At 52.5% G+C, this 27,928-nt stretch overlaps 1 protein-coding gene across 2 annotated transcripts in view; it reads right to left on the bottom strand.

Moving 5' to 3' along the window:
* The window catches only part of CYRIA (CYFIP related Rac1 interactor A), an 85,011-nt gene that overhangs the window by 39,855 nt on the left and 17,228 nt on the right, over window positions 1-27,928 (bottom strand). The window contains exon 2 of one of the 2 annotated variants that reach the window (XM_059660507.1): window positions 4,665-4,817. The gene's annotated coding sequence lies outside the window, so the exon portion shown is untranslated. The remainder of the gene's footprint in view (window positions 1-4,664; window positions 4,818-27,928) is intronic. The other variant, XM_059660506.1, reaches the window with a different exon arrangement.

Raw genomic sequence — 27,928 nt, 5'->3', positions numbered from 1 at the left:
CACGCTGGAGGGAGAGTGGAGACGCCGGCTCACCTTTCAAGGACTAGTCTGCCCTTGGCCGGATGCTCTGAGACTAAGCATTGAAGTCTCAATGTCAAATTCCCTTTCCATCCTGTCTCTGTAACTAGAAGGTTGGTTTAGGGTGAAGAAAACCAGGAGTTCCCTTGCCCTGGCTTAACAAGCACTTTGCTTCAGGAGGGAGCTCATTCACTGACCAGCACAAATGGAAGTTCACAAGGCAACCAGGAGGAGCGCGGGCCGAGCCCCCGCTGTGGGCCAGGTCTGTGCTCAGTGCCTTCCGAACGTGTTCCCGCCCTGGGGCCCGGGGTTATGTGGCTATAAAGTCTTCCCTCTTTCCACTTCCAGCTCTGCCTCCCACGCTCCTGGCCTCGGTTTACGCACCCGAAAAAGGGATCAGATGGGAGCTAGACCAGACCCTCTCACAGAGCCCTCTAAACAGTGAGCTTTTGTGAAACTTCTAAGGCCAAACTCTCTCTCTAAGTCTTTGCTAAAATAGAAAACCCAGGTGTTTAAATGCAATACTTGCTCACTTAAACAATCAACCCACTGCATGCAGCTAGGGCTAATGTCACCCTCTAATGTATTGTCCATGATTGACCAGACAGCTAGGGTCTCTGAGGACCAATGCCAGTAGCTTCTATTTTGGTCGGACCAGCAGCTCAGCAGCCTGGGGCTGTCCTGGGTGTGGCCTGGTGAGTGGGGCCTGGTGGATGTGACCTGGCAGGTGTGGCCTGGCAGGTGGGTAGGCGCTCGGGGCAGGCACCATGTCTCTAGCCTCCACTCTGGTTGGCATGGTGACGCAGAGCCGGCCTTCACTTGATCCCCCTTCCCTTTCACTCTATTATCTCTCTGTGAGATCTTGCCCCAGAAGGACAGAGAGATCCTGAGGCCAGGCTGATGTCAGGGGAGAACAAGCAAGTCTTTGTGGGCCTTCAAGAGGCTGAGGCCAGGCCAGGCTCCCAGGCAGCACACAGAGGGGCCTGTGCTCACTCACTCACCCAGAGCGGCCCTCTCCTGACATGGGGGCCTCCATGTCCGTGTCCTGAGCCCTCTGCCTCCCCCGACACCAGCGCTGGGCCAAGTGGAGGGATCTGCACGTGGTGCCCGCAGGCATTTCACACCAACAAGTCTTAACGCACAGCTAACTTTCTGCACCAAAAGCGAACCACCACCATCAAGCAGTTCCTCTCTTTCGGGATGATGATGGATTTCTCCTCCTTTTCTCGCCACTTTTTTCTTGGTCCCCTTTATCCTTTTCTGTTCATTCACACCTCCAAGGGGTCAGAGATCAACTCCAATGAGATAATTTAACTATTTTTAGTCCCTGTTGGGAACAAGGCAGGAACATGAGGGGGTGGCTACTAATGGATTTTTCAAAGGCAGAGTGGAGGCATTATCTGTGCACCACAATCACTCTGGCTCTTTCCTCCCCACCAGCATCACAGAGAATTGAGTGTTGGCCCTTGTTTGTACTGCGAGCATCTCTCTTCCAGATCCCGACTCCTAATCATCCTTCAATGCCCAGCTCATCAGCCCCTCTTGGAAGCCGTCCCTGACTTCCCTGGGCAGAGCGCATGCTCCTTCGCTGCATCCACACCACTTTGTTCAGGCCCAAACCCTTGCTCACCGTCCGCTCCTGTGACTCTGGCTCCTTCCTCCCCCGACGAGCTAACGCACTCCTCGAGGGGCTGCCCACGTTTGTGTCTTGATGTTCCAAGGCCTCACACAGTGTCTGGCCTGAGACAGGCACTCGGGTATTCTCTACCTAATGAGTCCGCTCATTTCTGAAGAGAACACTCTTACTTCAGTATTCAGCAGAGAGAGGGTTAAGAGATGGCTATGACCCATCCATTTTCTGACCAGGAGAAAACACATGGAGACCTACATTCCATGGTTTCTACTAGAACAGCATGGCCTTTTGTCAGCCACTCTCTCCCATAAGAAACGGGGCTCGTGTTCCAACCACCTCCCAGCAATTTAGTACCAAGACTGCCCGTGAAGCACTGTCCGCAGTGAACATCCATGGGGGCACTCAGTGCTGGACGTGCCCTAGATCCGTGTCCCCCCCGCGGACATCCCATTCAGCCCGTCGGTATTCACCTACCTGACAGCCAAAGAAACTGTGGTCTTATAACATTAGGAGGAATGGGTGTGACCTAAGCCCTTGAAGGAATTGGGGGTCAAAGAAAATTAGACCCTTTGCTTCATAAAACTCCAACCTTAGCCGCCCATCAATCTTTGCTTAAAGAACGGTTCAGAGTGCCAAGCTGTCCTCAGGACATACTCATCCTCTTGGCCTGACACTCAAGGTTCCAGCTTCTCACTCCACACGAGTCCCCCAGTCTCTCAGAGTCACCTCACATTCTACAGCTCAGTGAATGGCGCTGCGCACAGGGCCTCCCAGGGGCAGCCTTGCATATGACTTCCCCCTGCCCACATGCCCCACCCTAAAGGTCCCACCCTCCCTGCTGTTCAGCTGCCTGATGAGCCCTCGAGTCTAGGACTGAGTGGAGGTAGCGTGTCTCTGGGCAGCTTCCCGGGTTCTACACCTCAGTGGGTCAGAGACCCCTCCTCTGGGCTCCCGCACACCCACTCGTACACGATGCTGGCAAGTGTGTGTTGTCTAGTCACTCGTAGGTCTCCCAATAAAACCGCAAACAACTCGAGGGCAGGGGCTAAATCTAATCACCACCGACCCCTGTGTCTAGCACTGGCGCTGGCACACAAGAGGCACTCGAATGTTTGCTGAATGAACTGATCCGCCCTCTCCCCTGAAGCCAAGACTTGGCAGTGGTCGAGGTGAACGAATTCCAAGAGAATTGGTAGCAGTGACCAGGGGGAGGTTCCAATGGAAAATTCCCACTCTAGCAAATCTGTTTCACAACGACCAGATCAGGACAGCTGCTCACTTCAACCCCATTTACCAATGCCACTTCCCCAAGCAGCTCTGTCCGAGCGCCAGGCCACGGGCCCCTTGCGTGGCACCAAGACTCATTCGTGGCACCAAGTCTCATTCATCTCCAGAGTCTCAGTAACTAAAACTGCGAGAAAAGAACTTCCACCCTTATTTCTACTGAGGATGCTTTAGGGATGGGGCCTTGGAGAGGCCCCCTCTCACTTAGCTCAGGTCCCCCTCAGATAACGCCGACCAGGGAGGCTTCCCTGGTGCCTTAGAGAAGAGGAGTGCCCGTTCTCCCAACTTCCCAGCTCTCTGGCGTGAACAGACTTATTTTTTTACGTAGCACTTAATACTGCCTGATATAACGTATATGTGCCTGTTTCCCTGTTGGCGATCCCTTGATCTGACTGGAATGCAAGCTCCACGAGACAGCAACTTGGCTTTGTTCCGTGCTGTGCCCCGAACACCAAGGATGCCTGCCGAGTAGCCTGTGCTCCATAAACGTGTGTGGGATGCATGGATGGCTGCATGAATGAATGCCCCACAGAGCTAACAGACACGGGAGAAAGCCCATGTCATGGCCCTGGAGGAACACATTCTTGAAAGGAACTTCTGCTGAGTGCCAGGCCAGGAGGCCCGCCCCCAGATTAACTGATGCCAGCTGTCAGGCTCTTCCCCTGGGTCTTGAGACCCTGCTGGTCTAACAGGAAAGGGGCTGCGGGGAGGGAGTTGGTTTTCACCTAACACCTTGAGTGACAAAGGATGGGTCAAGAGGCTGGGAGAGGAGCGGGCCCTGACATTGGGTATAACAGAGCACGCCATCCCCACGGCTGGGCTGCAAGGGCACTCGGGCCAGAGCTGAGGCGAGGGAGGGCTGCTATTGAGGACAAGCTCTGAAATCAAAAGCCTGGTAACAGCCTCTCTCTTCTGTAACTGCTTGGGACTTCCGGTGTGTGCGCACAAGGCCCGCCCCTGGATGCACTAGTTGCTGGTGTCACTGTGCTGTCCTCTCTCCTACAGTTCTCCTTCTTCTTCTAGATACCTTGAGGCTCTTTGAAAACGAAAACCAAGGCCCAAGGCCCGCATGGAACCCAGTGGAGGAGAAAAGCGCTATTTTAACAGTTCAAAGGAAGGCTGGGCGGGGAGAGAAGCTAACCTTTTGTGAGGTCTAATAAAAGAAAGAAACAAAGCTCGCACGTTATGTCCTCTGACTGTCACTGTAAGTCTACAGATGAGACTGCACTGTCCCATCCCACAGATGGGGAAACAGAAAGTTGGGGATTTAAAACGATGCGGGCAAAACCAGTCAGCTCATAAATAGCGGAACTGAAATTCCAAGTCAGGTCCGCCTCATTCCGAAACCCGCCTCCTTCTTCTGAGTGAGGCGCGCTCTCAGGGAGCCCCACGGGGAAGAGGAACCACAGGAAGATGAAAGGGCGCACCCGGTACACCTCGTTCCCCAGCGAGTGAGACTGCCAGCGGAGCACTGTGGGATAAAGGACGCCGGGACCGCAGGATTGGAAAATACCGTGGAAATCACCGGGTCTCACCTTCTGTACTGTGCTCAGCTTTATGAAATGCTCTGGCTTCAGTTTTCAAGGAAACTCAAGCTCTCTAGATGAAAAAGATGACCCTCCGTAACACTTTCCCGTATGTACTCTCTAGGCGTGCAGGTCACACATCCCCACCCAGAAAGTGCTGGGCGCCACTGCCAGCCTGCTGCCGCCCGTCAGCTGTTTCTTACCTGGAGAGGGCTCTTGGGAGTCAGGTTCACCAATCCAGGCTGATGGGACGGACCAGCGGAGCAGCCCTCGGCCAAGACAAGTCTGGTCCCCGGTCAGGGCTGCGGCCCCCTTGAGTCCGGTGGTTTCTCTGTCCTTAAGTGAGTGATAATCTGCTAAAAGGAATGCAAGTCATGTTACTGAGAGGCCATTTCCTGTTCTCCTCCAATAACAATACTTTTTTTTTTTTTTAAGGAGAGCAGAGAGTCCCGAATCCCAGATTCCCAGGCTGAGAGAAATCCGTGGTCACCCTGCTTCATGCTTTCATTTGGTGGTTGAGAAGATTGAGGCTCAGAGAAGCCTTGCTCGAGGTTCGGCGACTTGGACAAGGAACCCAGAGGAGAATGTGTCTTGGACTCTCTGGCCTTTGGAATTTTTTAAAAAGCAGCCACATGGTCTGGCTGACTCCTCAAACAACTGGTCATTGACCCTGAATGCAAAGCCCATTTTTTTTTAAACAGATTTTCAAAAAGGGAGGTGGCACGTTTTCCAGATTGCTGTTGGTGTTGTTTTTGCAGCTTTACCCTGGGAGCTAAATTAGTAAAACAGTCCACGGCAGGCATGTGGTCGGGTGGCTCTCCCTGTTTCCCTTAGAAAAATATTGTGATGGAACAGCGTGCCCCAGGGGCAGTGGAGGGCAGGCTTTGTTATCCAGGGATGGGCATGTGAGCATCCAGCCCATAGGTCTCTCAGTGGGTCTCTCTCTGTCTCTCCCCTCTCTCTTGCTCTGTCTGTCCCCCCTCTCTCTCTTTGTTTCTATCTCTCTATCTCTTTGTGATTATCTGCTTCTCTCTCTCTCTCTCTCTCTCTCTCTCGCTCTCGCTCTCGCTCTCGCTCTCGCTCTCGTTCCACTCTCCCTCTCACTCTCCCTGTTCCAGGAAGACAGCAACAGCCACGGACTCTCCCCCATGGGCATCACTGATTAGGTAATTTTTCTGGCTACTGTACTTCTGAAGAGCCATTTCCCTGTGCAGAAAACGAAAACCAAAAAAGGGAGTTTGCATTTGTTAAGCAAATAGCATCAGCCAGGCGCAACATGTGAATCTCACAGATGTATTTCCCTAATCTGTCCTCATGAATACCGTCGACTTCATTTTCCCAAAGGGTCAGGGAACCTAACTTCAGAGAGCTAGAAAGACCCGGAGAATCACACAAGGAGAACATGGTGCAGAATCACTAATAAACTCCCGTCTCCCTCCCACACCTAGGCTGAGCCCATCGACACTTGACTGTATTTACTCGGCCAAAACACTGGGAGTTCTGCAGTGTTTTAGTTCAAAAGCAGGAGGATATAATTTGGAAGCTGTAAGTTGCTGCAAGAACATGAAGAATTAGTCTTAGGAGATTCTCTTTCAGACCGTGCCCTGGGGCCCCGGCTTCCTGCCTGCTCCCCGCCGGGGTTCACGTGCCCGGAGAGGCTGGGCCCTCTGGCTCCAGCTCTGAGCAGCAGACTGAGGGCCCGTAGGTCAGGAAATCACGATTATCAACGGCCACGCTTATTCCTGTTCTCAGGCAACCAGGGACAGGGCTGGGAGATGGGGTGGGGGTGGAGAAAGAGGAAGAAAAAACAGGAAGTGTGGGGGGAGGAAATGATAGAGAAAACACAGCAACTCTGCAAAGTCCTTGGCCTGATGAGAAAGTGATTCTGAGCCGGCGTCCCTGGGGCTGTCTCTGCATTTGGGGAAAGCGGGTCATGGTGGCAGCGGGGAGACTGGGGTTGGTGCCCATGTCTCCAGCCCAGGGCCCGGCCGGAGAAGACGGCCCCCTGGCACAGGCACTGTCTCCCACGAGCACTTGGTACCGACAAAGGACAGAACCAATTCCCAAAGAGGAACCCCGGGAAGGCGGCGGCCCTCACCTCTGGGCCGTGGCCTAGAGCCCAGGTGCGCCCACAAGGACCGGGAAATGAGAGAGGAGAGGGTGAGGTGAGGTGAGGGGGCCTCAGGGGTGTCACCCCACCCCCTGCTCTCCTTCTCAATTGCTCTCTAACGTGTAACCTGCTTTCAGTGTATACGATTGGGCCTGGGTTCACCTGACAGGGCCCAGCCAGAGCCCCGCTTTCTTCTACCACAAAGCTAAGCAGGCCAGGCCAGGGGAGGGCGAATCTCCTCCTGTCCATGTTGCCACTTCACTTGCTTATAGACTCATAGAAGTCCCCCACGCCCAGTGGGCATCGTAAGGATGGCAACCACCTGGTAAGTAGAACAGCCACGCAAATAGGCAAGCCCGATGATCGCTAATCACGCCAATAGGCAAGCCCAATGATCGCTAATCACGCCAATAGGCAAGCCCGATGATCGCTAATCACGCCAATAGGCAAGCCCGATGATCGCTAATCACGCCAATAGGCAAGCCCATGATCGCTAATCATGCTGCAACACTGATACTGAGGAGTGGAGACTTGGAGCCTGCCGATGGCACCGGGAGGACGGGGGCCACCGCCCCAGAGGCCACCATGCAGCACTCCCTCTGCAAGCTGTGACAGCAACAAGCAAAGGGTGAGGCACGCGGGAGGGCTGACAGTGGGAAGAAATCAGGAATACAAGGCAGAGGAAGGAAGCAAGGCTCCAGGTGGGAATGTGGAGAGGTGCTGCGCCCACAGGACAAGGAGTTTGTCCCCATCCCCCCTTGGGTGGCAGCACCCCCAATTCCTTCCCACCTGCCCCCACTCTTCAACACCCCTGTCCTCCTCCCCCCACCCCCCGGGAGTCAGCCAGCACCAGTCAGTGACATCTGGCCCTGGTGTGTACACAGCATGGCTCGGTGGTGGGAGGAGGCTAGGCTGGGGAGGGGACAGGGAGGTCGAGATGACAGTCCTCAGGGTGAGTAGAAGGGCTGGTGCCTTGGGAATCCATCCCCATGTCAGAGGGGAACACACCTACGGGACAGGCGGGTGACCATGATGTCGAAAGTCCTCAAACACTCCACACACTCCCAGGTCATACACACTCCCAGGTCGCACACACTCCCAGGTTGCACACACAGGTCGCACACACTCACAGGTTGCACACACTTTCACAGGTCACACACACTCCCAGGTCGCACACACTCCCAGGTCGCACACACTCACAGGTCGCACACACTCACAGATTGTACACATTCACAGGTTGCACACACTTTCACAGGTCACACACACTCACAGGTCACACACACTCACAGGTCGCACACGCTCCCAGGTCGCACAAGCTCCCAGGTTGCACACACTCACAGATTGTACACACTCCCAGGTTGCACACACTCCCAGGTTGCACACACTCACAGATTGTACACACTCACAGGTCGCACTCCCAGGTCGCACACACTCCCAGGTCGCACACACTCCCAGGTCGCACACACTCCCAGGTCGCACTCCCAGATCACACACACTCCCAGGTCGCACACACTTGCAGGGACACCAGGCTCTGGTTTCAGCCTCATGAAGACCTGGGAACAGGACAGCACAGAAATCACCTCTCACCACTTCAGAGGCGGGGAGATTAAAGCCCAAATAATAAGTCATGGAATAATGATGATGATGATGATGCCAGCTTATTATGTGTCAGGAAACAGGCCAGGCACTTTCCGCAGGTCCTTAGTAATTACTCCCACTCTGTGACGGCCATATCATTACTCCTCATTTGTAGCTGGGCTACACTAAGTAATTTCCTCGGTCTGACAGCCAGCTGGTATGAGACAGGAGCTGCTGCACGGTCTGTGGTCTGTGTGACATTTTGTCCCATGATGTCACCGCCTGTGCTGTGACATGGTGACATGCCTTACGCGTGACCGTGCACTGGTGCCGACCCACAGCCGGCTTCTGCGCCGTCCGCATCACGGGTGCAGGTCTCTGCCAGAGTGCGTCATCCCCGTGGCATCTGCACGTGGGCAGGTATTCGGTCGCATACCATGAGGGCGACCATGGGATTCACCGTCTAAACTGAGTGCTTGTGGGAGTGGGAAGCGAACCATGAAGGCCACTGGGACAACAGGCATGAGCCGGGACGGTCGCAGGCACCCAGGACATGTGGGCACCCTGAGGTCACCCACAGCCCCGAGGGCCAATTACGCTTGTCAGGAGAGAACTGTCCCAGCAATCCCGGGCTTTCCAATCCACACACACATTCCTCTGCAACCATTCCCGCCCCTTAGCTCGCCAAAGGTCTTCTCCATCCGCTGGGCCTGTAGGCTCTGCATATAAAACAGGCCGATGCCACAGGTTACGAAGCATCGTGCTACGATGGGAGAAGCAAGGGTGTGACCAGCTTCACTTATTTTTTTAATATAATTTTTATTAATTTCAGAGAGGAAGGGCAAGGGAGAGAGAGATAGAAACATCAATAACAAGAGAATCATCCATCGGCTGCCTCCTGCACGTCCCACAATAGGGATCGAGCATGAAACCTGGGCATGTGTCCTGACCGGGAATCAAACTGGGACCTCCTGGTTCATAGGTCAATGCTCAACCACTGAGTCACACCAGCTGGGCAATAATAATATATTTCAAAAGGACTGTGGGCTCCCAGAACCCGAATGCCCAGCTGTTCTGATAACCAGCCACTCCCCCAACATGCAGGCTTGGTGGCTCTCCTCCCTAAGGCAGCTGGAGACTGCAGGCCACCGACAGGACACAGACCCTGTTCCCTCAAGGGGCAGCGTGTTGCTGGGACAGGCCTGGCCTTTCTCCACCGCCAGTAGGCACTGACCCTGCCGAAGGGTGCGGAGGGGGGCCCTCTGGACGGGCATCTCCCCTTCCACCCCGCTGGCCCAGGGAGGACGGAGGCAGCACTTAGAGCCGGCTTTCATCTTGCTGTTCCCGCAGAACCTGCCTTCTTTGGAATCTCTGCCCCAGGAGAAGAATCTGTCTTCTTAGGAATCTGCCCCAGGAGAGAAAGAATCTGCCTTCTTTTGAAACCAGGGACCCGTCTTGACTCACACTCTCCCATCAGTTCAGGTAAAGTAAATGCTAGCAAAAAAAGCGTAGGCCTCCCTCCATCCATTGTTGGAAGAGACCCTGGCATTTACTGAATCACAGAGCTGACAGGACGTCTAGCCCACAGGTTCCTGACAGCTCTGCCGAGGCTCAGAGCCTGAGGGCCCAGGGGTGCCTGGGGGGCGCGGTGGCTCTGGGCCCTCCTCCCGCAGCCACGCAGGCAGTTAAGCCAGGCTCCTTATCTGTTCTGTGTAGGAGCTTCTACAAATGGTCATACTTGGTAAGTAGGTAAGACCATTTTCCCAAATTAGGTCACGTCCGCAGGCTGGGGTGGTTAGGGCATGGACTCGCCTTTCGGGGTGGGGAGTCATGCAACCGACTACCTCTATTAGTATCATGACAACGACTATTATCATTTCTAATATTACTCAGGAGACACCTCTATCCTAGAGAAGGGAAGGGACTTGTTTAATGCCACTCAGCACGCAGGTGGAGAAGCCAGGACTGGGGCGCAGGTCTCCCCACCATGCCAGCGTGCTGGGAACCCTGTCCTGGGAGCGGCCTAGAGACCTGATGGGGGCCGACCAGAGCAGCCTGGGCTCGGTGATCCGAGACTGTCAGGGGTCAAGGAGTGGGTGACCGTGGTGGCACCAAAGAATGCCACTCTTCCTCACTGGGCACTGCCTCTGCCCAGGCACTGTGCCGCCCGTCACATCACGTGACTGTCTCCCTCGGCCCTCACATGGGTCCTGCGGAAAATGAGGGCACGCCCTGCCCACCAGCCACATCTTACAGATTAGCAGCTGGAGGGTGACTCGGCGAGGCCGGGGACCAGCCCCGGTTAACAGCACACATTTATAAGAGTTGGTCGTGAAGCTCGCAACTGAACCCAAGTTCAACCTCACGGCGCTCACTCCAACCCCTGCGCTCCACAGCCATGGAGGGTCCGTCCATCACACCAGATGGGACGTCTGACCCGGGGCGGGAGGGCAGTGGCCCCTGGCAGGACCAGAGCCCGGGTCTCTGCTCCGCAGCTCACACTGGCTCCATTTCCCAGAGCTGTGGTTTAAGCCGGTTCTGACCCCTGTCCCACCTACACAGCCAAGAAGGTGAGCGCCCCCATGTGCGTGGCCAGGGACACGGGTCAAACTGGCTGAGGGATTCGGGAAACCCCAGCCAGTCTTCCATCTGAACAGATGGGCCAGGCCAGAGGCTTCTGTCTCCGACAGGATTTCGGTGTTGGTATCATCAGGTCCTCCTCTGGGCTGGGGAGCAGGGACACGTGAGAAATCAAATGAGATGAGTATCTTCCTCCTTCTGACAACCCCAAACATCAGTACGATGACATCGCAGTCAGCCTGGGGCCTTTCATGCTCGCTCCCCTCCTCCCAGGGCGGCAACTTCAGGGGTGTTGCTGTAACAGCTTGACAGGCAGGAGTCTGATGCATCGGCAGCCGCGCTGCCTCGTCTCCTCCAGGCAGGCGGCAATCAGAGAGGAAGACGTACAAATTGCCGGTTATAAAAGCAGCCATGGGGCTGGAAGGACAGCTCAGGGAACAGGCAATAATGTCGCAATAACTATGGAAGGTGTCGGACGGGTACTAGGCTCACCAGGGGGATCGCTTTTTAATGCGTACGAATGTCTAATCGCTATGTTGTACACCTGAAGCAAATATCATATTGTATGTTAACTATAATTGAAAAATAAATTTTAAAAAATGTTAAAGACAGAAATGAACACAGTTCAGGCTGTAGAGGCCCTACCGGACCACAAGCCAGGACGATGCCTTGAGGGAGCAGGAAGGCTCCAGAGGGAAGTGAGGAGACCCGGGCCTGCCCCCAGTGTGGCCTTGGCCAGGCGGTGTGACCTGTAATCCCTCTTCCCTCTGATCGTCAGATGCAAAGTCTGCCCAATGCTGACCTTACAATGAAGGACATGGCCCAGCAGGCCGCGGTGGGCTACTCTGAAGACCCAGTGAGCTTTCTCTGCTAAAGTACCGTAGCTCTTGTCATGTTTCATCTCTGCCAATGGATGGAAGTTTCCTGAGAGGAGGGGAATGTCTTACTTATCCAGAGCCCCGCACACATGACGTGTGGAGGGTGGGATCTGTAAAATTCGGCTTCCTGGAAGGCAGTGAGCGGCTCAGTGTGCCGGGGAGGGCGGAGGAGGTGCAGGGATACAGCAGAGAAAGAGCCTGGTAAGAGGCTGTGCCCGAGGCTGACTGGGATGTCCACAGGTAGCTAGTGTATCAAGCCCTGGTGTCAGTATTAGCGGGAGGATGGGCTATGGAAAGAGCCTGGGGCCTACGACCAATGCTTCTTTGAGCCCTGGCTGCCCGTCTCTATAATGGGAATAATAGCTCCATGTCAGGGTCCTTAGGGTTACCCCAATGTTAAAAGTGGCCAGTACAGTGCTTGGTACCTATTTGAACTTCAGCAAATACAACAGCCCCTAAACACATGCCGAGCAGCACAGACAGACAGCGCTGACCTGGACTGTCAGGGTAGATGATGGCTGTGGAAGTTCAAGGCCAGTGCTGCCCAGGAATGGGAAACTAAGAAATGGGGCCTGGCCGGACGGCACTGCGCACCATCTGAGGGCCAGTCTGGCTGCAGCCATTTGTTGCCAAGTTCCCGCCAACGCTGGCGTGCTCTAGGGATCTGCAAACGCTGGCAGCACCCATGTACCCAACCAGGCGGGTCTCCCACGGCAACACCACCCAGTGCCACACACCACCTGCAAGCTCCCGCAGCCCCTGGCCCACAGAGCCACCGACAGGGGCCACCTCTGGGTGGCTGACACTGGGTGTTCTTCTATGAAGACTCACTTGCCCCCTAAGGCTGGGGGATGGCAAAACACTGGGGCTTGAAAAGCAGGCAATCTGGGCTCCTGTTTCAGCTTTGATGTTAAACATTCTTTTTTTAAAATTTTTGATTGATTGATTTTGGAGAGAGAGAGAGAGAGAGAGAGAGAGCGAGAGAGAGCGAGGGCGCACTTTGTTGTTCCACTTATTTCTGCATTCATTGGTTGATTCTTGCATGTGCTCTGACTGGAGAGCAAACCCACAACCTTGTATTGGGATGACGCCCTAACCAACTGAGCCACCGGCCAGGGCCTGTTTTGACTTTCTGTCTCTCTAAGACACTGGGCAAGTCACTCCCTGCCAATGAAGTGGACTTGGGAACCTGGGACCCTCAGTGTCTGGAACAGCCTTTCAACAAAGTGTACTGAAAAGCTTCACCTACGAGAGACACTGCCCTTCGAGAAAGCGAATTGCTACAAAACCCCACTTAAAGGAACCTGTCCTGCAGAGAGCCCCCATTCTGATCGAACAGGAACACGCTCAAGTCCACGGGTAGCTGGTTCCTAGTTCCCACCCCACCGATTCTTGGCTGTGCAAGAGGAGTCTGAGCCTGTTTCTCCTGTGAGCCTCAGAGGTCATGGTATCTGCTTTACCTCCCAGAAAACACCGATCTCATTTTACTCAAACGCTATGAGGCTGGCCATCCTCCCCTTCCGTGAGCGGATCCAGATACACGTTTGCCAGGCAGGAGTGGGAGAAAACGGGGGACTTCTATTACTCTTAGTAAGGGGAGCGGTTCGGGGATGACGCGAGGAGGAATGATTGAGAAGGTACCTGCGACAGCTGGCAGCCGGCTTATCTCTATCTCCTCCGCTGAGGACGGTCCCCTGGCCCAGGCAGCACACCCTGGAGACCACATTGAGATAATAGCACAGCTGCTCCCGGTCCAGGGTCTCTGCTGCCCGGCAAATCACCAGGCACACGATCAGCATTCAGGCCCATTCAGCCTCAAGACTCAAAGCGATTCTGCCTTCCCCAGCTCAGAGCTGTAGGGGGTGCATCACACACCCTCACCTGGCCCCAAGCATGAGAAAAAGAAAGGGGGGAGCTCTGGACAGGAAAATGCTGGGGATAAGCTCCCCACAGAAATCAACTATAGAAAATGTACTTTCCCTGTGAGAACCACCGCTAACAAAATCCATATTCCCGGGTTTAGCGTTCAAGTCCATACGAATTGAGAACCATCCTTTATATAAGCTCTCAACTTAAGCCCCATGTGGCTTACTACAGCTTCGTGTTTCCTTGCCCTGATATGCACACAGACTTATAGCTCCACACACCTCCATTCTTTCTGTCATCCATCAAGGCCAGCAGCAGGCTCACCTTCTCCGTGAAGCCTTCTCTGATATGCTGACACCCCACTTCACATTGACCTCTCCTTCTCCGAACTCTCACAGCACTTTCTATCTGTACTGCTCAGCATTCAGCAGCCGTGGGGCACCTCATCACTTTTGGACTGGACTGTTGCACCAGCCTCCTAACTGGTTTCATCCGGCCCGCACTCTGGCCCAGTGCTCTGCAGAAACTACTTCGTAAAGCACAACTCTGATGATGCATCGAGTCTTCGCTGCTGCTCAAAACCCTTCAGGCACTTCCCACCACTTCCGGGATCAAATCCAAACGCCACAGCATGCTCCCACCCCTCCTCTGGGGCTACCCACATCCAGTCACACCAAACTACCCCCGAGGTTATGTAATGAGGTAGCACCAACAGTAGGAGGAGAAAACCAGGTCTCCTGATAACCAGAGAAGGGTTCTTCCCACAGTCACGGGCTCTCCCAGGTCTGATGCTGGACCATGGACAAGATGGCTAGAAGCATATAGCACGGAACCATGGACAAGGTCAAAACCACAAGACCAGCTAGGTCCTTAGGCTTAATGAGTTTTCAATCTGATGACAACCAGCCAATCCATCAAACAAGCAAATGCAAGAGCAGGCATCGGAAGCTCAGACATAAGAGAGTGCATTTGCTTTTTTCATCGACAGTGAGATTATTATTTGTCCTTTCACATGTGTGGACACTGAGGCTTATATCTGAACTGAAACTCCAGCCAAGATCTTTCTCCTGCACTCTATCTAGCACAGTATATCCAACAGCCCCCTGGCCCTCACTCTCTTGTACCTCCAAGCAACACACACTCAACATATCTGGTGCTGAGCAACAGCCCTCAGTTCCTGTCCAGGAGACCTTACCGACGAGCTCCCTAGGGATTCTGCTCTGTCCTCCTGCTCCTGCATCCCCTTAAATAGAAAGATTATAGAACAAAATGTTTATTCAACAAAAAAGGGAGAGAGAACATTTCATTCTAATAGCTCTCTCCTTATTCAAACAAATGATCAAAAACCCTTACCAGGCTAAAGCACCCCCACCACACTCCACACTAATAAATGTGTGTGATTATGAGAGAAGGAGGACTGATGGAAGGACAAGGTCCAGAGGAAGCAAGATGAATATCTGAGCAAAGTCCTCCTGGATCCAGGTGACACCAGCTTACCAGAGCCAATTATACAGACCTCCTCCCCAACTTCAGCTTCCGTGAGGTCTGATAAGTAGAAACCAGCCATGGTGGGAGTATTTACACCATGAAATTGGAAAAACATTCCTCATCAGGTGTGTTTTGTTTTTGCTTTTCCCAGGGAATCAGTTCTGTAACATGTATCAGCCCACCACTAAATGGGTCCAGGAGAAGGACACTGGGTTGGGAAGACAGGAAATTTAAATTGTAGCTACAGCTCTGCCTCAGTTGGAGCTGTTGGATGGGCAAGTTTCTTCTCTTTCTGGTCCTCAATTATCTTATAAAAAGGGAGCACAAATCCTGGCTTTCCTTACACATAACTATATGAACTGAGAGGAGAGAAGGGCATTTGGGTCCATGTAAAGGTGTGAGGGCATATTTGCCAATGTCTGCAGACACGTTGGATTGCCACAACTGAATTGTTGGCGCCGCTGGCACCCAGGGATACTGAGACTATCCTACAATGTGTGAGACGGTCCCTACAATGAAGACGGAATTTGCCCCAGATGTCTGTGGTGCCAAGGTTGAGAAACCTGATCTAAAGATATTCAGCACAGTGGCCGCTTCAAGCTCCCTGAACATATCAGCGTCCAGGAGAAATCAGAAGGGAATGGTCAGTTGTCAGGAAACCTAGAGGCCAGTGGCAGACCATTGGGGGATTCCTACAGGTGACGATGCAAGAGTAAGTCAGCTCTTGTCCTACATGGTGCCAACACACAGTAGGTGCTCAGTCATGGTTTGGGGGGAAAGCAAACAGGGTCAGTGGAAACCATACCGTGCTCTGTCTAGCAGGCCCATACTCCTTGGGGTGCACATTCCCTCAGGCCCCAGATGACAACAAGTAGAAGAATCTTACAAGTGCAATCTCACCTCCTCTGCGAGGAACATGGGAAAACCGGTGTGACTGACGTTCCCGCCCCGGAGACTCCACTTAGGCAAATAATCACCAGCCCGGCGAGCACAGTGGCGGTGGTCAGAGGAGCGATTTTATTTAAGTCACTTTCTAATATGAGTTGAAACATCTTGAAAGGTGAGGCTTTCAAACCCTCCTCTGGGGAGGCAGTTGTGAAAAACACACAGCAGGCAGCCCTGCTTCTGACACATTTAGAAACCACTTTTTTTTTTTTTTTTTTTTTGGTAGAAAATCCTTTTATCCCTTGTACCACTTGGGGCTGAAAATACACTTAGCACAAACCACCCTGAGCGGAAACAGCACTGGGTAAGAAACACCCCGGGTATTGTGGCCACCACGGGGAAGGTATCAGAATCGGACTAGGCTGACACAGCTCAGACACACGGGAAAAGCCGCCACATGGAACACACAGACTAGCCCTGGTGACCTGGAGTCAGCGGGGCTGTGAGGGAAGCTTAACCACAGCCTCTTCCCAAAGTCCCCTCCCGGGATCCCAACGCCCCATCCTCCATCCTCGCGCTGGGAGTGGCAGATTTCTCAAGGAGTGGAGGACAGGACAGAGGACCTCCCTGGAGTCTCCCTGCAGATCTGAATCTCCCCCTGAACCATCTGACTCACAAAGCCTTTTAATTAAAGGCCCGAGGGCTCAGAGCTCATGCTAGATGTGCAGGACCCCGTGGCTTCCCAGGCACCGGAGCAGAGTAATGAGCTGTTTTGCCCTTCCTGGCCTATGAATGACAGCTCACTCAGCTCTAAATCAGAGGCACAGATGCCAGAGCTGGAAGCCACGGAGCAACCCTGTGCCTCACCCCTTCACTCTACGATGAGGGGCTGGGGCTCAGGGGAGGAGGTGGGATGCCCCCAGGGCTGCTCTGAGTTCCTCAGGGACTCCCAGTCAAATGCAAATGTTGCACACTCACCCTGGGAACATTCTTGCTCAGGTCTCTAAACACTCAACTCCAAGGCTCATCTGGAGCCCAGGAACTGGCTGGTTACAATCCAGGCAGGACCTGGGCCCAGAGGGAGGAAGCAAGACAGCTCCAGAGAAACATTTCAAAGCAAAGACTTCATCAGAACCTGCTCTGTCGGCGGCTGAACTTCGCCCCTTCCATCCTTCACCTCTCTCTTACTCTTGTAACCATGACCCTGAAACGGAGGTCTTACCGTGCCTGTAACAGAGAGGAAAGTAAATGCAAAGAAAAGTAAAGAAATGCCCCCAAAGCTAATCAGCTAATGAATTCATTTGGTTCTGATGCTTGTGCCTTAAACATTTTTTTTATTATTATTTAAAGTTATACAACCCAAAGCAACAATATGATAACTCCCTCAGGCGTGGCAAAATTATTTTGTTATTTTATTAATAATTTCCTGATTTATTAGATTGCAAGCTTGACTTTTTTCATACTATGAATGGCCAACATTTCTAAATATTCTTTATGTGCCAAATGCTTTTCAAAATAATCTCTCATTATTAGCAAATAGCTTTACATACCCTCTCTCTCATTTTACTGATCCAGGCACAAAGGCTCAGAGTGTTCAGGTGGATTTCCTAAGGTCACACAACCCATCAATGACTGAACTGGGATTCTCAGGTAGGTCTGTCTGTCTCTTGACTCTTGTGTTCCTTCAACCCTAATGACCTGCGTGTCCCCCAGTGACGTGCTGACTCAGTGCCAGGTCAGACACCACAGATTTGGGAGACCCACCTCCTTCTTCAGTGTGTCCACTGGGCACAGGGCCAAGGGCCTGGGTCCATGGAGGTAATGAATGGGCAGCGACTGCGGCTTCACTGAATGCAGCCACACACCCAAGAGGCAGGCAGGACACTCACCAAGCTATACCTGGTGAGTGGGGCTCTTGTTGGGTGAATCCAGGGGGACAGCAAGGAGAAGGAAGGTTCCCACCGAGGCCCAGCCCACAGCCCATCAGTAGCTGCCTGTGTTTCTTCAACTTCGCAGATGAAGATTCTGAGAACCAAGTGTGGCTCCTCACTCATGTTTGCTGGTGGCTCATGAGCTCGCAGAAAAAGTAACTACGTAAGACAACAGTGACAATACAGATGCCCCTCCACTTACGATGGGGTCACATCCCGATAAACCCACCGTACCTTGAAAACACCGTAAGTCAAAAATAGATTTCGTATACCTAACCTCCCAAGCATCATAGCTCAACCTCGCCTGCCTTCCATGCGTTTGGGACCCTTACACTAGCCCACACAAAGCTCGTTTTACAATAAAATGCTGAATATATCATGGAATTGATTAGGCATGTTGCTTCTGCACCATCGTAATGTGGAAAACGGGTCATTCAAGCCATCGCGAGGCCGGGACCACCTGCACAGGATGGCTGCTGCTGTCATGGATACGCAGGCTGATGTGGAATCACCAGTGATGGGCACCTACCCTCACCGGTTGGTGGGAACAGTGGATAAAGGCTTCATGGAAAGGTCACTCACTGCCTCACTGAGACTCGAGTTCACACAGGACGTGGGGGGCAAACAGGGACCTGAGGCTGCGAGTGGGCAAGGGGGTGCATGCAGGGGCCACAGGCAATGAAACACAGGAGTGAGGAAGCGCTGGACTGGGACCTACGTGGAGTTGGGTATGGCTGGATGTGAGGAAATGAGGGGCGGGGCGGCGTGGAGAGAAGCCTGGACCAACCTGGGAGGCGGGGCTGAGCCAAAGCTCTGGGCTGGCCAAACCTCGTGAAGGACTGGACACTCCTAATGGGAGCTCCATCACAGGGTTTTACCTTTTACTATTTGACCGTGACCGAGTAGTGTGTTGCATCATATTCATACACATTTCACTCTGGAGGTAGGACCTCAGTCAAGTTACTTCTCTGCTCTGGCCTTCATTATTTTATCTCTAAAATGGGGAAAACGCCATGTCCCCTCTATATCCCCAAAGCATGATAAGAATACAGTGAGAAGGGGAATAAAAGGGTTATTAGAGATTAAAAAACAAAGAGAAGCTATGTGGAGAATTACGCAGGACTTCCCTCAAGCCTGTAAAGCAGAGGGCAGTTGAAACACTTCTAACCGGAAGAATAAACGGGGGTGGGTGTGGGGGGATCAGGGCGCAGGGAGCTGAGACCCTCTCTGCCACCGTAGGTGTCCTGTCTGGAGGGCCCCGCCCAGTGCTGAGCCTGGGACCGCTTGTCCTGGGAGCTCGTGTTCTGGGCTAATTTTCGGATCCAGGCAACTGCTGTAAAGTGGCAAAAAAGCAACCCCCAAAGCGCACCTTCCAGGTACCCAGTTAATGTTTCCAGTGTCAGGTGGAAGAATCATTCCACAAAGGCCTTCCTGAATCCCAGCGAAGCCAGAGGTGGCTAAAGCGCACCTGCTATCGGGTTTAATGACACTGTCTGTGCCCCGGCGGTGGTCACAGAAACGCCGGGTTGATGGATTCCCCCCTCTGTGGCTGTCTGCCTCCTCTGGAAGCAGGCAGGACAAAGCTCCCCAGGCAGACTGCCTGCCCTGCCCAAGCACCTGGGGTGCAGGCCCTCCTGGGGGAGAAAAGCTCCCTTCAGAGGGTCCCTTTCCAGCCATCGCACAACTGCCTTTATTAGCATCAAGCCTCCTCCTATGTTTTGTAAAAATGCTCCCTCTGCATCTCAGGAAGAAGGCAAGGACAGAAGTTGCTGCCGCTAGCGGGGGGGGGGGGGGGGGGGGGGGGAGAGGCGAGGGGGGGGGGGGTCTGTAAAATTTAAACCATGGGGCATTTGTCCAAGACTCCTGGGTAATGATGTCTCTTGATATATAATTCATGGCCGCCTTACAGCTTGGCCTACTTTGACACAGAGATCATATATTTTGGAGACGACAGGAAGGGGGAGGGAGAAAATCGCTTTTAAATGGATCTTCTGTATTTGCCTTTTGAGTAAAGCCAGACAATATTTTGGACCATTCTTTTCTACCATAAGGCCTTCCCTTAAAGAGCCTTTTATTTTATTTCTTTCTCTCTCTCTTCAATTGAAGAGGCAGCATATCACCCAGCTCCAGTTTTGTCTCCTGTAACACTAGATAAAAGATGAGGCTGAATCCATCTGGTAGCACATACAGGCTGCAAACTGTGTGAAAGCAGGAGCACACACACTCACGCACGCGCGCACACTCCTTGCACAGAGGTGAAAAAATATCCACTCTTTAAAAAAATTGATCATCAGCAACCCTACCCAATGCCGACCAGAGAGCAGCGCTTTTATCCTTTTATGGGCAAATTCAGGAGGAAGCCAGCCTTGCCACAAAGCCTGTTCCCCCAACGCCACGCCACGGCCACATGAATCTGGATGCTGGGACTGGCTGCCGGCCAGGCCCTTCCCCCACAGCCTGGGGTTCCAATCTCCCTGAAATCGGGGCTGACCCCCCCTGGGTGCCATTACCTGCCCTGCCTCAGCCCACCCAGCCGATGCGGACAGAATCACAGAGCAGCTGGAAGGTTTCCATGCTCTGGCACCGCGGCCATGCTCCTGGGGCTGGGTTTGCTGGGGGAAAGGAGAAGGCAGGCTGCCTGGGCACCATCTGAGCCGCTTGGCATTTCCGATGGCATTGCTGGTCGGAGTGGCACCATGAATTGCCTCTCTGGGCTTTGAGAACCGCTCTTGCAAAGCAATTCCTGAAAATGCTGCATGCTGCTGATCAGCTCCGATGCAACAGAGGATCCGAGACGGGGATTGGAGGTGACTTGGACGGGCCCTCGCCAGCACTCACATGCTCACCTCTCTAAAGTGGGTGCAGTGCAGTGGGCAGCCCTGAAATTCTCAGGGGTCCTTAGTTTCTTAAATGCAGCAACCCTGTGAGTCACAGAGCTCTAACAGTCGGCCAGCTTCAGTTCATTAATGAGCCAGGTAAAGCCTGAACCCTGGCACTTTGGAAGAGGATGGGGGTGGAGGTGACAAGGGGCCACCTGAGTCACAGCACTTGGTTTTGGGGGGGGCTCAGGGCTGAAGCTACACTCCCCGCAACCTGCATTCTGGAGTGCTGTGTCCTGTGGATTCGGCTTCTGCGGTATCTCTCCGCCCCTCCTATTTCCTCCCACGGCCCTGCCCTGACTTAGGCCTATCATCTCTGTCCAGGATGGTCATGCACAGGCAGCCAGATGACTCTTCCTGACAGAGCACAGCCACCTCTGCCCCACCGTGTGGCTCAAAAGCCATGATTTCCCCGTTGGCTAAGAGATAAAGACCAGCCCTGGAGGCACTCCGCCCAGGCCCCCCAAATTCTAGCCTCATCCTTCTTTCTCCTCCCACAGCCTTCCCTTCAGCTCAGTGCCTCCTTTCCAGCGGGCCCACCTGAGTGGTCTTACTCTTCTATTTCTCTCTAAGAGTCTTCTCTCCACTCCATCTCCTTCATTTCAAATCCTATTCATCCTTTAATAGCAAATTCAAAGACCACTTCAGCCATGGACTCAACCTTGACTCCCAAGGAAAATTTCCCTATCCTTTGAACTCTCACCATTTTACTACATCTCAATCAATTTTTTTTAAAAAAATGTTTTTAAATACATCTTTATTGATTTCATAGAGGAAGAGAGAGGGAGAGAGAGATAGAAATATCAACGATGAGAGAGAATCCTTGATTGTCTGCCTCCTACAGACCCCCAACTGGGGATTGAGCCCACTTGCAGGCAAGTGTCCAGACCAGGAATCCAAACCATGATCTCCTGGTTCATAGGTTGATGCTCAACCACTGAACCATGGCGGTTGGGCCAATTTCTTTTTTTTTTATAATGGGTTCTATACACCTTGCTTTTCTCCTTCCATTGCAAGGTATCTGAAGGCAGAGGAGTGCCCAGTTGACCTCAGCATATTCATGCTAGGTAGGTCCTGATTACAGGCAGGGGCCTCTCTTATGCAACGTTCATGGGCATGGCTCCAGGATTGCGGACATGCAGCTATTCTGTGGGAGGCACAGCTACCCACACAGATCACATCACTGCGTGTAAAAGAGCATTACTAAAGGAGCACACGGGATGCAGAGGAGGCAAGCTGGGTGAGCTGGGGTCCCAGGTGGGTGACACAAAGGACCTCCATGATGTCAGATCCAACAGACAATTCCCAGTCTTCACCTTTACAAGACCATCAGCAATTATGACACAATCGAGTCATCATCCCTTCTAAGAAATCTTACTTACCTGACTTCTGGGAGACGGCAGTCAATACTTTTCCCTCCTAGTTAATGTCTGCTCCTTCTCAGTCTCCTCGACTGGCTCCTTCTTTCCCCCCACACATTTGTCACTGGCCTTCCCTAGGACTCAGGTCTCCATCTCTCCCTTCTCCAGCAAGACTTGCTCCTTGGATGACCTCACCCAGTCGCGTGGCTTTCAGTATCAGCCACATCATGCTAATCTCAAAGTCAGATTCCCAGCTCTGACCTCTCCTGTGCTGGCCATCACCAACAGCTCACTCAAAATCGGCACTTGGATGCCTAAGGCAAGCTTACTGTGGCCTCTGACTGAACTCATGTCCCCTCCCAACCCCGCTTCATCCCCAGTGTTTCTCATCTAAGCTAATGGCAATTCCATCCTTCCAGTTTCTTAGGACAAAACGTTGAATCATCTTAGCCTCCTCTTTATTTCACGGCCCACATCCAATCCCTCAGGGAATTCTTCTGGCTTTATCTTGAAAATGTATCAGCACACATCCAAGTATACCCCCTTTTCTCTCCTCCATTTTCCCCCCATTCCTCTTTTGATTGTCTAATATACTAACAGGCAATAAATATCACTTTGCTATACTTACCTGAGTTATTCGCAGTCTTATTTATTTATTTATTTATTTATTTACTTACTTACTTACTTATTTATTATCTGATTTCTTTCCCCAGTGCCTAGAACTGTGCCTGGCACAAACACAGGCACTCAATAAATATTTGCCAAATGCTTGAATGAATGACTTTAGCTGATGATCTCTGAACTGTAGTTTAAGAAACAAACAGCTTTTAGCCACAGAGAAAGGCAACAGCAAGGCATGTGTAGGCAGGAGGAACACAAGAAGCAAGGACCTGGAGGTAAAGCCTTCCCCAACATCATAAGATGCAACAGCGTCCATAAAGCCTGCCTGGATTCTACAAACTGAAGAGGCAGCGCTGAGCAGTTTCCAACGTGTCCAGGCCAGCCATGGAAAGTTCCAAGGGACTTCCACGGACAACTATACTTTTCTGTAAGAAAGACGTGCAGTCACAATGGAAATGAAACACACCCAAGCTGGTAAATAACTGTGTATAAATGTTCCTCTACAATGTCATTTGCATCACATATTTTCACACTCTTCCCCTAAAATATTACAAATATAATATCCTTAGTTCTATCTACATTCGCCCACAGGACCAGGCCATGTCAGTCCTGCCCCCTGTCATACCCTCAGTGGCCACTCAGACACTAATTTTAGTTTTAAAATTACTTGTTCAGTGAATAAAGAAGTGAATGAATGCCTTCACGTCTCCTACCAGGGCCCGTTCCAGGATGTAAGAAAATCATCTGAAAAGCAACTCTGCACTAAACTTGTTTTCGAGACAGAAAATGCATGAGCACTCACTTTGCCCCCCGTGTCTAGCACAGTGCCTGGCTTCCAGCAGACATTCAATAAGGATTTAACACCTACAAGTCAAGTTCATCCCTGCAGGCATGTATATCAGCGTCCGGGAAAGGACGCTGATATATATGCCCCTCATCTTGACCCTCTGTACCGGGCTCTCAGCACTTTCTACTCTGTTGCTGTGACTTGATCCCAGACGGAGCTGGTGTGGGGGCCATGGACCACCCCACTGAGCTGTGGGGTCCACGCTGCCATGAAGGAGGGTTATGACTGGAATCAGAAAGGTTCTCCTCTGAAATCATTCCCATGGAAGCCTCGGTGTTTGCATCCATAACAAGGAATCATCACACACTGTGACAGGGGACCGTGGAGAGGATCTTAGGACCCTTCAAAGACTGACCTCATTGAGCGCTAGCCTCAGATAACTATTTCTTCTGCGGGCACTCCCTGCCATGGCCCCAGTGAGCTGGAGCTTGCCAGGCGATTCCAGATGCATGTGGCTGGCGGGTGCTGTGGCTTCACTACCGCTGTCTCTCTCCAGCTTCCTCGAGGCGTGTTTTCTTGGCAGATGTTTGTGGAGAGACTGGCCATTGCCCAACTCAGAAGCATGATCAGGGGCTTGTGAGCTCTGATTAGAGCCAGGAATGCACTGGGCTCGAGAACTAACTTCCTCAGAGGCCACACTCAGCTAATCACAAGGAAAACGCAGTCAGCACCGCTGTGCCTGTTTCTTCCACCTTTGGAGGGTCTTTTACACAGAAGGGGGTCAATTATTGCTATGGGAAATAAGAAGAAAGTGGAGCAGAAAAACAAAGCAGATGTTCATAGGCCTGCCACACACACACACACACACACACACACACACACACACACACACAGAGCCACAGCCACTAAGCCTCCCATGGGCCAGCGGCTGAGTGGATTTATCTGGTAAATGCAAGACATATCAAAGCAACTGATTAATTTCAAAATGAAAAAGTACAAATCCCTGTTTTTACTGCGGTAGAAATCAGGGGAGAAAGACTTGGGACAGTGGGAGTATTCTTTCTCCCGAAAGTCATATTGCAACGGAACTCGCAGACATTCCAGGGGACAACTGGCAGGCGAGCAGAACACATCCATGAGAACCAACATTGTTCTCATTTTTTCCAACACGAGGGCTCTTTTACAACCCCTCACAAAAATCACACATGACTTATGTCCGGCATTTATTGGCCTCTAAATCAATTACCTCGCCTCTTCTTGGCTTGTATATTTAGAAAACAAACATCAGCTAAGGTGAGCAAGGATGTCTCTTGGGCTAGTGCAAAGGTTCTGGGGTTTGGAGCAGAGGTCTTGGCTACAACTAAAAGAGTCCTGCATAGGTAGCTCCCCTCTTCGAGCCTCAGTTTCCTCACAGGATAACATGTATGTAGTATGTATATGCCATGCCCACTGCCCACGGCTGGTGAAGATCCAATGAGCTTTGGAAAGGATGGATCTAGTGCAGTATCTGAGGTGCAACAGACCCTCCAATATGCTGGTCTGAACTAAATGCCTGTTGAGTGAGTGCCAGTCTGCAACATGAATGGCACTTCCTTCTGCTCTCAAAGTGGTTGTGTTATTAGAGAGGGAGGTGGACTCCATTCACCCATGCCTTCCACAGAAGGTGGAAAGTAGGAAAAGCTCTAAGGGATCACAAAGAAAATGCTCTGGAGCATCAGACGGAGCAGCGAGTACCTACAGCCAGGGACATCGGGGAAGGCTTTCTGCAAGAAGGGACACGATATAGGCGGATGCCAGTTGATTCTAAAGGATAAGGATGGATGCTTATTCCTTTATACACATAAAGAAGTCCAAGCCATTGTGCTTGCTAATGTGGAGGGTAGAAGAGAAGAAAGAGAGCATGGCAAAGACCCTGTCTCTAGATAATTTATAGCCTGGGTGGGAAGAGGTCATGTGTGTCTATACACACACATACACAAGTCAGCTGCCCCTGCCAATTTGTGACAAATGGCTGATGAATAATTCAGAAACTCAGAGTGGCTGCCATGGCAAGGCGGCTATGCAGTGCAACCAGGAGCCTGCAGGGAGGTCTCAGACTGGGGCCAGGCAACTCGGGATTCCCCGCCCAGGGCCTCAGTATCCCCATCTGTAAAATACGTGGCTTGGTCTAAAAATCACGTTTTCCCAACCATGTGACAAAGATGTGCTCATTTATGTTCTCAGTCTCAGGAGACAGCTGGTGGGATCAGGGGGGCCAGAGCCCTGCTGGCCACACCCCTGTGGCCACAGCGGCTTTACCCATTTCTTATGTGTGCTGTACAAAAATTACTATTCTCCGTGTGGCCCAAATGACATAGAACACTTTAAAATCCCTAGTCCAGATGATCTCATTAAAGAATGTGCTGTTTGGTGCTCAGTAAATATTTGCTAACAGAATAAGGGAATGAATGAATGAAGCAGGCCCAGTCACCCCATCCCCGATGCCACTGCACATGCTCAGAGGTACAAAGAGTAGTCGTATGGTCTTGGGTAGAAAGGTACAACAGGGTACAAGGAGAAGACCTGCCCACGGGCACCCCAGGATAGATTAACCCTAAGCTCCCCTCACTCACTCACTCTCCAGGACATGGCACAGTCAGGAGGGAGGGGACCCGGTACAGCGAGGGGATCACCGCCCTGACCACCAGGAGCATCCTCACATGCACACTCTGAGTCACATGATAAAATCTCCATGAACACAGATCTTCACCCCCCTCGGCCTTCAGAAAGCTTCGTCTCCACATCACACCGCTGACCACTACCCTCTGCAGAGCCAGGAACACACGCAGATGCAGGTTCTGGCCCTTCTGTCACCAGCTCCTAAACCCGGGCCAAGTGCCGTGCCCTGGCCTCAGTCCCCTCTTCGTTAAATGGGTGTTAATCACGCGTAAGGTCCAGGACTGCTGTGAAGAGTAAGAGAGACAATGTAGGTGGGAATCCACCTGAAATTCAGTGTCCTTGGCCCTTGAACATGTCAGAGCTGTACAGAGAGCATGTTCCCCGACTAATGCTGGCAGAGGGACATGACTAACATGTAAACAAGGCCTAGATTGTCCCTGCTGTGACTAAAACACAGCGTTTTAAATGAGCTGTTTTGTCTCGCTACAACCTGTCCATCCTGGTGACAAAAGTGTTCCATGTTGAAATGGCTTTGGAAATGTCCAGATGCGTTAGAGGAAAGGGAAACCTCACTTACAGAATGAAAGGCAGGGTGACGTCTTACCATTCTTGGGTTCACACTGCAGCTCACACTGGCCCCTCAGAACATTGTCAGCTCAGGGTCTTAGAGGGAGACCGAGTGGGGCGCTCCGCACGTGAATGCCTCCCCCGCCCCCTGGAACCCAAGCCTCTTCCTGAAACGAGGCTCTGAGCTTGTTCCCTGAGCCTCATTCGCACACAGAGGCCCACACCTTTCACAGGCGGCCGGGCACTGCCTGACCCAGGCCACGTCGGAGGCATCATCAGAGGCCCTGGACAACGTCGGACAGTCAGTGTGCCTGCCTCTTGTGCCTGCTGCTTAGTGTTCATCAGGGTCACCCCCACAGCCGTTCGAGTCCATGGCCGGGACTGACTAGGAGCCCTGCCCATCACGAGCTCCCGCTGGGTCCCTGACTGCCCAGGCCCTGGCCCAGCAGTGCCCGGGACCCTGACTCTGAAGAGTGTTTGGGTCTGGGCACCACGTCCCCAGACCTGTCCAGATGGTGTGGCCACATCCGCTGCACAGCCCGTCCTCCCTCCCCATCCCCTCAGTCCCTCGTGCGGGAGTCCCACATCCCAGCTCAGCCCAGGACTGCATTTCCACGTTTGCTCTCCCTTCTCAAAGGCCAGCAGCATGCAGAATGGTCCCCGAGGAGCCGGCATCGGTGTTGCTCCCGGCCTGGCCTGCTGCTCTCTGCCAACGCTGGTCAGAGCTAGTAACTAAAACGGACCGTGACTGCACTGAACACTCACTGTACATCGAGCATGGCTCCCAACACTCCACATGCATCACCAGCCAGTCCTCACAGCACCCGCAGGAGGAAGATGCAATGATGACTACCTGTATTTTGCAGAAGTGATCAGTGAGGCAGAGAGGCTGAGTAAGTAACCCGAGGTCACACAGCTGGTGAGTGGAGCAGGGGGCCCACACCCCCTGCGTGGCCTTTGGCTGGGCCCTCTCATCTCGGTGCCTTGGCTTTCATTCCTCTAAATTTAAGAGTCTGCGATGGCTTCCAGCAAGATAAAGGAGGAACAAAACAACAACACAGGACAGGGAGAACAGCAAGTGTCCCAGGCAGCCCCGAAGAAAGACGCGGCGATGATCAAGCAGTGTCATCACTGTCCCTGCAAGGACGGTGGACGTCAGCAAAGCTGGACGCTTTGAGTTATGTTTGCACCACGGAAGTTCTGTGATGTCATGAGTTCCAACACAGGTGGGGGAGGGGAGCTTCACAGACCTAATTACATTTTAACTTAAGAAATAAA

This window comes from Myotis daubentonii, chromosome 12, assembly GCF_963259705.1.
Source record: "Myotis daubentonii chromosome 12, mMyoDau2.1, whole genome shotgun sequence".
Taxonomy (NCBI): domain Eukaryota; kingdom Metazoa; phylum Chordata; class Mammalia; order Chiroptera; family Vespertilionidae; genus Myotis; species Myotis daubentonii.
This window is presented reverse-complemented; position numbering and strand designations above follow the sequence as displayed.